Source organism: Bombus affinis, chromosome 9, assembly GCF_024516045.1.
Source record: "Bombus affinis isolate iyBomAffi1 chromosome 9, iyBomAffi1.2, whole genome shotgun sequence".
Classification (NCBI taxonomy): domain Eukaryota; kingdom Metazoa; phylum Arthropoda; class Insecta; order Hymenoptera; family Apidae; genus Bombus; species Bombus affinis.
Window position 1 is genome coordinate 15,301,865 of NC_066352.1, and position 9,356 is coordinate 15,311,220.

The following is a 9,356-nucleotide window of genomic DNA, read 5'->3' on the forward strand; positions in this document are numbered from 1 at the left end:
CAAGTTTTCGTTTGATCTTTGGCCAGACACGCGTCCAAACCTCGTGAAATGCCGCATAGCGTCGATTACAAAATTCTAAAATTAACCGTCGATTCGACGGTTACAATATACACGTAAATATAGAACGTATGTGAGGACGCTAGATAAAATCTTTAATCGAATTTATTAGGTCAAAGTGCAATCACGATAGAAGAGCAGCGAATCTGAAAAAATCGACGCTTTCCAGCTATCCGCGAACGTTAATTCTAAAAGTAAACTATTTCCTAGAACAAGCAATAATCATTTATCGAGAGCTTAAAGCGTGCATGAGTGGAAAAGCGTATGAACAAGACTCGTTCGCAGTTGAATAATTGATCTTTACTTAAAACTTTCTATAATATTTCAAGCCGATTTCACGAACAATGAAAATTTTATTTTTCTCGGTATAACGAGAAATATTAAACTTTATTCGCTCGATACAACGTCCTCTTATTTGTTACTGTTCTTTCCTTTTTAAGTGTCGCTAAGATATAACCCGTATTATTATACGTACCGTGCATGGTATTGCACGCTCGTGTCATGCAATTCGAGCTTAATTAGCTCCGTGAAAATTAATATAAATGTGGCAGCGAGGTTATTAAATTGCAAAGAGTGTATTAAAGTTTAAAGAACGTTCACGCGGTTTGCTTACCTAATTCCCTGCGCATTAAACTAGCGGTAATTGATTTAATTAAAAAAGCTGGATAAGTCTGAATCGAACGGACGCGATGACTGCGTAAAATTAATTGGATGCTAGACGTTCGTTATAAATTGGCCGTAGCCGAGAAAATTCGCCGCGTTAGCTGCGCTTTGAGTAAAAGTCGTAAACGTAAGAACGTAGTTTTTCTCGGTGTAGGAATGTGTTCGAGCTCGCAAATTGTCAAAGTAGTCGTCTTTCGCGTCCCGAAATATCGGATAAAAAAGATTTCAACGGAGAAAATAGGATAGATTGTTCGTTCGGTCGATGCTTCGAATTTTCAACTGCGATGCCAATGAAAGATCGAAAGAACTATAAACTTGATTTTAATCTTTGTTAATCGGATATGATTCTTTCGCATATGACTTTGGGATACCGAGTCAGAATTTTATTTCCACTTAATTACCAGTAGATTATTATTTTATATATACGACGTATATTATCCTAAACTATCATACGGTAGAAAATAAAAGCCCGGCCAATTGTATCAATGTTTTCGTTTTATCGGAGCTTTTAAAAAATGCTACTACGTAAAATATAAAGAGAACTCACGAATGGTGGCTTCTGTTTCATTCGAAAAGAAAAAGAAACAAAAAAAGAAGAAAAAGAAAGGAAAAAATTCGCTTCTTTAAAAGAAACAACATCATTCCCCTGCTGAAACATAACGGTCAAAATACGTGCCTCCTGCATACAATTCACCGATGAATAATCCATGGAACCATCAAACGAAGCGTGACCTCGGACTCGACGATAGTAACGTGTACAGTGTGCAGTGTACACGCAAAATACGACTAAAGAATTTAGCAAAAAAGCTACGTATAAAGATATCAGCGAAATTATCTCGTATCTCTCTACCGCGGTGTCAAATTTTTGCCACGATATTCGCAGAATCGCCATGACGCGAATCGATTATAAATTATTCATCCTAAATAACAATAAATTTTCGATGCATGCATATTTTCTTAGTAATTGCCGTTCTAATAAATACGAAAACATTATTTGTCTGAAACTTTGTTCAGCCGCATTAACGATTGGTCACGCGGAGCATCGCGCCGCCATATTTTCATAAACTACTCGACGTACCCGGTGCTTGCGCATCTTCTCCTTCGCATAGCGATCAAACTTCCGAAGCGGGAGCCACGGTTCTCCAGCATCGTGCAAAATATTAGATCGAATGGGAGAATTTTACGTAGGAGGATTTAACGATTTTACATATTGTCTTTTATTCGCTGGACACGCTTTGCGTGTATGCGTGCGTACGTTTCCCCCAGGGCAGTTCGTATTCGCACGTGGCGTAAAACAGACCCTGAACGAAGAAAAGCCATTCGGGTTGCCAGGACCGAAACATAAGTACGTATATATGTACATACAGCGGAGATAAAAAAAAAAAACACACACAAGAGAAAGCGGAAAAAGTATATTTCGTCTTCTTGGTGGACGGTTGATCGTGCAAGTGTGAAAGTCGTTTGTAAAAATAAGTTTGCGAGACGAAGTACAGGAATTACTGGAGTAAGTAACTTTATCGTCCAAGTTACGTTCGATCTATTCAAATCGGAATAATAATTACGATTGCACGAATCTCTCGCTGTCTGTTTTATTAAAAAGAAAAATACTTTTCTCTGCCAGTGACAATAAAGTTAAGGTAAAAAAGCAGTTACATAAGCGAAACGTCAGAAATTTGGACAAAGTGTCGTGATACGTACAGCTCGGAACGACGTTGTATATTTCGCGCGATACGGTAATTTGCATCTTACGAGAAGCCGTTGGAAAACGGAGAACGATCGAACGCGAGCCTATATCCACCGAAATGAAACTCGACACGTGCATCAAATCGGCTATTCGGCAGGGCTACGGCGGAATTAAATAACGCTTAAATTATACTCGAGCTCTGTTTCCACGAGCGAATTATCGAAAAAAGAAGAAAACGCGTTGAAACGGGTTCGCGCGGACTATAGGCGTTGGTGGAACGATGCGTTCTCGGTCTCGGTCTTCGTTGCAATAGCAATCTTCGAAGCATTCCAAACGAAAGTGTTTTCGAGATTCTAATGAAATTTGACGTAGTCGAACGGAGTACGGGATGCTACATTTTCTAATAAGCGTGCCTAAAAATTCGTAACATTTTTCTTAGATCTATTTACGAGGAATCTATTTATCGCGAAACGAGGAACAATAATTTTCGATGGGTAAAATAGGGAAAGATCCATCGGAGAAGGCAAACTCTCTGTTATCAGAATTCAGCCGCAACGTAGTATAGAGCGGTGTGTCACTTTCGAAATTCCGCTGGTTGGTCCGAGCGATGACACGGCATCGTCTATACGGGTTTCGACGATCGTACATCGCAGAGCGATTACTCGAATATTCGCCGGTCGGCGGTCTCGGCGTGCCTCGCATAATCGCTAGGTTATGCACGTTAAGAAGGATGTGCGAGTTAACTTAGCTCGTTGCATTAGCGGAGATGAACTCATTCCGCCTATTTCTCTCTGTCCTGCCTCAGCCTCCGCCTCTTGCTCCCCGTGCTCCTCCTGTAACGCGTTCACGACCGTATTACACCTACGTAACTCACACGAATACATAAAATAACTCGACTAGTATCTCCGATGGTTTAAGTCGACCGTTGTTTTTCATCTTTACACCCGTCTCCGTACGTTTCTCTGCGTTTCTTCGCGAACGTTCCCCGCTTCCACGTTTCGCCGCCTACGTTCCTCCCGCGCTCCATTTGCGACGGACTCGACGAACCTTGAAAATCACGTCTCGCAAGATGTTTACCAAAGTTCCGGAGACGAGTACCATGGGGATACCGGTGGCAGCCATGGCACGGTCCATTCCCACCCGCGATCAACCTATCGAAACAGCGATGAGTCAACCACGTACGGCAGATGTACGGTGGACGTACGGGAGACGCAGGTTCGGTCGAGATCGGGCCAAACGATATCCACAGTACCTGTATAAGCGAAATTACAACGCAAGGAAATAACGATTACGGTACAAGCACGGTACAGCAGAAGGAAGACTAATAGGATTAGTTTAGGTAAAACGTCGTCGAGCATTTGACGCTTATGCTTGTATCGCGCGAACGAAGCAAGATCTCGTGTACAGAGCTCCATCTGTGCGATCCAACGGAAATTATGTCTGAAAGTTTAGCGTAACTCGATGTAGAAAATTCGTCGATATATATATTTTCCCTCGAGTAATATTTATTACTATGCAGGAACGAATGCAAAGTCAAATCCTCTTATCCGACTTTCGTTTCTAAATCTTTAAACGACTACTTAATTATTCGTCAATTGGGTTCTATCGTGGATTCGTCGATTACGATATTTCCATCGTAGACGAGCTATAGGATTTTACGATATCGTTATATCATATTCGTAAATACCATTCAACTTACGTTCGATCGTATGTAACCTCTTACACGCCATACGCTAAAATAGTATACGACATAAAATAATTAGATAATAAAATATAAATTAAGAAAGATCTGCTCAGCACCGCGCCTAAGGAAAGTCTCGTGTCTCGGAATAGTCCTCGTTAAATCATGCAACTTCTGCTTCCACAAATTTTGCCCAGTTTCCCTTGGAAAGAAAGTAAAGTAACTCGACCCAGTTTCTAAAATCAACCCCTATATATCAAACTGAAACAGTTAGCGCGTCTTCAAAGTACCACGTAAAAAAGATAGATAAACGAGAAGAAGAAGAAAACACGTTTCATCTACGCTATCGCGTATAATTTAGTCCATGACGGCAAGCTGTACGATTTCATTCTTTTATTTTTACCATTTCCGACAATTCGTTTATATTTTCGACTGGCGATCTTTTCCCTATAAAGAATCGACCCTTTAAAAGTTACGTAACCTTTTCTAATCTCGAAGCAAATATAATAACTATCGTAAAATGTTTGCGTTACATCGATCAAAGAGAATTTCCAGAACGTGAGAAACGCGTAGCCATCGCGACGAAAGAAAGATCGATATAACGTAGCAGAATGGGATGCTTTTAACGCAGCTACAAATTAATATTTCTCCTGGGTCATAAAGTTGATTTTGGACGACGGCCACGAGTCGCCTATTCTTCCATTCTCGCGTCAAGACGCGCTTTCGATCTTTCTGCCTTTCCACGAGCTTTGTTCGATAGACGAGTGGGCCATTCGTCGGATCGGTTAATGCTTCTTTCCAGCAGCGACGTTAAATTTTTCGTTCGGTCTTTATTTTCGTTGGTTCGGCTGGCAACGAGTCACGAGCGCCAACGAACGAACAAACGAATCCGCAAAGATCGCCCGGTTCAAAATGCATTACGAGCATTAATACTGGAACAGGGAGGCGGCCATAGAACGTTCTGCGCAGCTTTAAGCCAAATTTCCTACCAACACCGAGACACAACGAATCGGCTAAACTCTTCTTTCTTCGAAATAAAGTCTTTTCAAAATGAAATCTTTCCGACCGATCAGTCGGGTTGCGTTGATTTGGTTTAAGCGTTGTTTTAAAGGAACTACGTGTTGGAAGGAATCGCGGTCAATGTTGAAAATTTCCTGTCAAATTTGTCGTTTCTTATTCGCATATGGAAATTTCTAATTTCTCTAGATTTACAGAGAATCGTTACGTAAAGACGTTCGATATTTTATTACAGCTACCTACGTAGACGCTGTGTAGCACTTTGCCCCTAATGAGAAGATTATTATTTTTATAATTTTATGTCTGTCTCCAGTAATCGAATTACCATACGGATAATGTTGCGTGATATTTAAAGCAAATGTACATTTTAATTTGTTAAATTTTTTACGGCACATAGAAGCTTTGATTTTTCGTTTTTACGCTAGATAGGAAAACGGCATAAAAACCTGGTAACGTTCGCCTAGTTTATGGTATACGATTATATAGGTATTACGCGCGGAGGGAAGCCCGGGACGCAGAAATATAATGATTTCGCGAGCAGCATGGAGAATCGTTGGTTTCGTGACTGCAGCTTTTCGTTCGTGACTCGTTCGTAACCGGGATTGGAACCTGACCTCGCCGAGTTAACCATTGCGTTAACGTTCGAACGGTAGCCTGCAGCGAGCGCGAGAAGAAAGCAAGGAGAGAACGTTCTCCTCGAAACGCAGTTTTGAAAAAACGCAATTTCCTCGATCATCGGTTGCTTCTATGTAGACTATCCAGACAATTACTCACTTTCCCAGAGTCTGTTCACGTTTCACGTTCTTCCGTTCTTTTCCTCCAAAAACTGTATCGTCGGAACTGTATCGAGAGCGGAGTTAAAACGCAATTGAACTTAGCGTCGGTTCGACCGTCCCAATTTAGTCGCTCGCACTTATCGACAGCTTACCGAATTTTTTAGAGTACGTGTACGAACGGCAAATGCGGGCTCGAATTAAAGTAACTAGGAAGACACAGTGGCAAGAAATCGGAGAAATGTTTACGAACTTTGGTAACTTCGGCAAAAGTTCGCTCGTCGAACTTGGATAAATTTCCGACGATCGCTGGTTGAACGACGCGTCTTAAATAGCCGGTTACGAGTTAAAGTATCGCGATCGACGTTATTCGAAGATGGTCGACGAGTTGACGAATTCACGGTTGATTTGATAGAATCCTTTCACCGTTGAGATATCGGGTCACGCGTATTCGTTATAAGCTATTTCCTTATTACGATATACGTAATAATATAAAAAGTTCTACGATGCTTTATAAAAAATTGAATTTTCCGTGCGTCTTTCCAGGAACACCAAACACATTCCAATTCCTTCCACGTTCTCTCACGTTCTTCCCTTTCTTTTATCTTTCCTTCCGACTTTACGCTCGCGTACATCGCGTACTATCGATTCTTTCTCTCGACGTTTCGTTAGCTCGTAAAGACAAGAGAACGTAAAATTTGTTTAGCCTGATTTAAAGTGTCGCTTAACCCGCCCCTTATCCTTTCTAAACGGCCGTACGAAGATTTGTCGCTTAGCAGCCACTCTGTTAACTGCGAGCTCCTGCGACAACGACGAAGTCGCATAAGCAATAACGGGAACATGGGTATCGCGCAGTCAATTTGGCCTGTGTACTACGTTTAAGAAAGACTTTTATGCTGCCTGAGACGATATCGGGAAATTTATTCGCACCGAGAATTGCTTGCATCGTGCGTCGATCGATGTGCACGCGTTTCTGCCTCCAATTCGTCGCTCTTTTGCCTTCCAATTTTACGTCAGATCCCGCCGACCGCTCGTTAGATCATCGAACCACGAGGACTACGCGTACAAATTTTATTTCAAATACTTGTGACAAACGATTTTCTATCGAATTGATTTTCTATGACATTCTAAAAAGAAAAGAAATGGCCACATTAATAAAATTTAACTATCGATCGACAACGAATCTAATCGGCAACGCGATATCGACCACAACCACGTTGAACTTTAACGTGCAAGCTTTAAAAGACGTTTTGTACTTTGTACGAGACAAGTCTCGACTTTTTATGCTTATCAGGTTCTACTAGACGACCAGCGTAGTCGTGAAGGAGCACGATGAAGCTAATCCCTTGGGCTCTTGTCGAACTCTCAGACGTCGGGCAATCAAGTGCGTGCAAACTTCCGGCTAATCTCGGTTAGGTACTTACTTATCTACTTTAAACGCGTCCTGCGAACACACGAGAACGAGCCCTCTCTGCGATCCCGCGCGTGTCACCGTATAATTAAATATTTGTAAACAGAAGAAAGGGATTCCTCGACACGAGTTGGCCCAAGTTGCCGGTTAATTAGGGAGACAATGAACTTAATCGCATTGCACGAGGTTCGTCGCAACCTGTGTTCGACCAGGGTGTAAAGACTGAAGGGCCGACGGCAAATAGAGAGAGAGGGAGAGAGAGATTCTTCGCTTTGGCATTTCCAAGTCGTGACGCCCTGATCTTTCGAGAAAAGTGCAGCATGTTTTTGACAACGTTTGATCGACGCTTCAAACGTTGCTTGATTTCGTCGTTTCGTTTACATCGAAACCGTTGATCAACGAAATTAGAAGAGATATAATTTTTAAAATTTTACTTGGCAGATAATTTCAAGAAATACTTGTTCAAATAAAGTATATTTCGCTAAAATAAAATGTCTCGAATAAACAATGCACAGGTCCGATCTGTAGCGATACCTTTATTAGTAATGACCATGTATGGACGAAGTTAAACAACCGGGTAGAAAACTTCGGAACCCTTTTCCCATCTCCTACCATCGAAAACGCGATAAAAGTGGCGCGAGCCGAAGGGGGTGTGATCGCAGCTAGAGACCGAACGATACGATCGGATTCAATGTGCTCGTTAATCCGTTCCGCTTAATGCAACGACGAGGGAATGCAGGATCCTGGTACACCGAACCAGAAGGGGGTTGAAGCCTCGCTTTCCCGTCGACACTGACCGCTGGGGGTAATTACCGTGCCCGATGAAAAGCTCTCACGCTCAAACCCTTTCGAACGACCGGAATGCGATCGCCAGACGTCCATCTCCACCCTTAAGGTAACCCGTATGTACGAAGCCGAGTGTTCAGCGTCAATAACCGGTCATTTTTCTACAACGATTTCGACGCGTAGCTTCCAACTTCGTTTCCTTCCCTCTTCGTATGGTCCAGCGGTGCTTCGTTGCAAGACGCACGACACGAAACTGGGTTTCTTTAATAACGATCCGTAATACTGGTCTCGTTCGAATCATGGAACGAGGTCGAGCGAGGCAACCGCTACGAAACAATATACGGATGCATCGATTTTTTCGATAAACCGTTCTTTCCGTTTCTAATCTTTCGGACAATTCTATCCTTATCCTACTTTGTCTTTCCTATACGCTAATTAATATTGCCCGGTTTATTGGAACAAAGTACTATTCGTTTACACGTTAAGGAATGCAACGAACATTTAATATACATTTAATACATTTATCGGTAGTGTTGTTGGATTATTTCGTTCGTTAGCGCTTCCAGCTTTTTCCAAACAGACCGATAAAAATTCTACGTAAGGATAAAAAAGATACCGCTGGAAACAGCTGTGACGTAGAGTGTAAAGATCTAAGACAGGGTCTAATTAGAGCGTGGAAGCCAGTGACGATGTTTAAAATTCATGAGCCCATTGACCCTAGAGTAGGTTCAAAGAGCGGAACCTACGTAGTACAGTGATTACTTGTGTCAAGAGCTGTCACGAAGACAATGTATAATATAAGGCGGGCATACGCAATAGCTAGAGGCGCATGGCTCGGCATAATCGAACCTAATCACGTCCACGCCTTAATAATTTTAATAAGTTTCGTTATAATTTGCTTTCGACTATTCATCTCGTTGCTCGACCAACCGAAACGTAATCGATCCCTCTGTAGCGATCCTGCTATAACAAGTGCACGCTACGTTAACCGTTACTCGTATATGCGAAGTTTGAAATAATTTAATAACGAAAGTATGTAGCAAATTAAATGTTCTTCGTATAAATTTCAAAGAGTTGCGAGAAAATATTTAACACGGTACACGCAGCTTCTAATCGCTAAGCATCCAGAATCTAGAATCTAGAAGCTATTATTAATAGCATTTAGTACTAACGGCAATCGCTACTAATGTTGTAATCTTATTATTCTATAGCGAATCGGTAACGTTGGAAGCGATACTCCAATGGTAAGAAAGTTCGCTCTCCTAAGATACGTATTGGCATTAG

General features: G+C 41.8%; 1 long non-coding RNA gene across 1 annotated transcript in view; it reads left to right on the forward strand.

Moving 5' to 3' along the window:
- Positions 1 to 9,356, forward strand: part of LOC126920496 (uncharacterized) — a 215,230-nt gene that overhangs the window by 103,127 nt on the left and 102,747 nt on the right. The window lies entirely within an intron of this gene.